General features: G+C 41.5%; 1 pseudogene across 1 annotated transcript; it reads left to right on the top strand.

Moving 5' to 3' along the window:
- Positions 1 to 565: 565 nt before the first annotated feature.
- Positions 566 to 1,658, top strand: LOC105538300 (annotated as a pseudogene). The gene has a single exon (XR_001005876.1). The product of XR_001005876.1 is annotated as a small ubiquitin-related modifier 1 pseudogene (transcript).
- The last annotated feature ends 273 nt before the right edge of the window (positions 1,659 to 1,931 follow it).

Below are 1,931 nucleotides of genomic sequence, written 5' to 3'. Positions count from 1 at the left end.
GAACCCAGGAGGCGGAGCTTGTGGTGAATCGAGCTCGTGCCACTGCACTCCAGCCTGGGTGACAGAGCGAGACTCCGTCTCAAAAAATATTAATGAAATATAATAAAATAAAATAATAAAATAAAATGGAAATGGAGAATGGATTCACTGGAGAGGGAGACAACTGAAGCAGTGGGTAAACCAACTGGGAGTCCCCGACAGTTGTCCAGCCAAAATACCACATGGACTTGGCCACCTCAATGAAGATGGGGTAAAGCCGGTTGATTTCAGACCTGCTCTAGAGGGAGAGACAACAGGCTATCCAGACTGGGTGAGGAGATTAGAGAAAGAAGAAACAGGGACATGCTGAAGTTGTTGTTGTTAGGCTGGGAAAAGATAGCTGGCGGCCCCTGAGAACAGAGAACCCAAGTTCTCTTTGGGTCCTGTTAAGTTTGAAATTGATGAGGAAGCAGGAACAGGGAATACATACCGGTACTTTAAATTAAAAAGTTAACTCTTCTCCGGGCCTCCTCTCTGTGCCTAGCGGAAGTGACGCAAGCTGCACCGGAAGTGATGCGAGGCGTAACAGTAGTGACGTAAGCATAGCGGAAGTGACTACGGCCGCGGTGTCGTGCTGTGACGAAGGGAGATGGCATTGTATACGCTAGAACGGGGTTCTGTCTACCTCGAGACCGCTGCTGTTCGGAGACCTGCAGGTGAATGCCCCATCACCATGTCTGACCAGGAGGCAAAACCTTCAACTGAGGATTTGGGGGATAAGATAAAAGATGAAGATATTAAACTCAGGGTTATTGGACAGGATAGCAGTGAGATTCACTTCAAAGTGAAAATGACAACACCTCTCAAGAAACTCAAGGAATCGTACTGTCAGAGACAGGGCGTTCCAGTGAATTCCCTCAGGTTTCTCTTTGAAGGTCAGAGAATTGCTGATAATCATACTCCAGAAGAACTGGGAATGGAGGAAGAAGATGTGATTGAAGTTTATCAGGAACAAATCGGGGGTCATTCAACAGTTTAGACATTCTTTTTTTTTTCCTTTTCCCTCAGTCCTTTTTTATTTTTAAAATAGTTCGTATGTAACGTGGAATTTAAAACGGAATTGAAAACAGGCACTCTATCTCTTTAAAACATCTGGTAATTTGAATTCTAGTTCTCATTATTCATTATTGTTTGTTTTCATTATGCTGATTTCTGGTGATCAAGGCTCACTCCTCTCCATATTGCCCTCTCCTTTTATAAAAATTACGTGTGCACAGAGAGGCCACCTTTTTCAGGACTGTACATTTTCAGATGACAAGATCGACCAATGCAAGTGTTCATAATGACTTTCCAGTTGGCCCTGATGTTCAACCATGTGATTGTTTCACTCCTGGACTATGACTTTTGGTGGGAGATGGAAGTTTTTTTAAAGAACTGAGCTGTGGAAAAATGACTTCTCCTTAACAACTGGAAGCTATTTTTAAAATTTGAGGGTCTGGACCAAAAGAAAAGGAGCATCAGGTTAAGTCAAGATGACAGATAAGGTTGAGCTTAATGACTAACTCCAAAGATGGCTTCCCTGAAGAAAAGGCATTTGAAGATTTTTTTTTTCTTAATCTTGTCAGAAGATCCCAGAAAAGTTCTAATTTTCATTAGCAATAAAGGTATACATGCAGAAATGAATACAACAGAATGCTGCTCTTTTTTATTCGTACTTTTTGGCCTGAGATACCGGGTTTTAAATGGACATTGACTACACCAGCTTCATTAAAATAAACAATATTGTAAAGATCGTAAAAGAAAAAAGTATAATCTAGATACAGAGTAGTGGAAAAATCAGGAGTATCCAGCTTGATGGGTTTTCCCAAAGGGACACCTAGTCTTAAGCAATAAACAAGTTTTATTGGCGTTTTTAAACCTATGATCAGAGGTAAGTGAGGGCATTTGCCCAG

Source organism: Mandrillus leucophaeus, unplaced genomic scaffold, assembly GCF_000951045.1.
Source record: "Mandrillus leucophaeus isolate KB7577 unplaced genomic scaffold, Mleu.le_1.0 Scaffold19, whole genome shotgun sequence".
NCBI classification, from domain to species: Eukaryota; Metazoa; Chordata; class Mammalia; order Primates; family Cercopithecidae; genus Mandrillus; species Mandrillus leucophaeus.
This window is presented reverse-complemented; position numbering and strand designations above follow the sequence as displayed.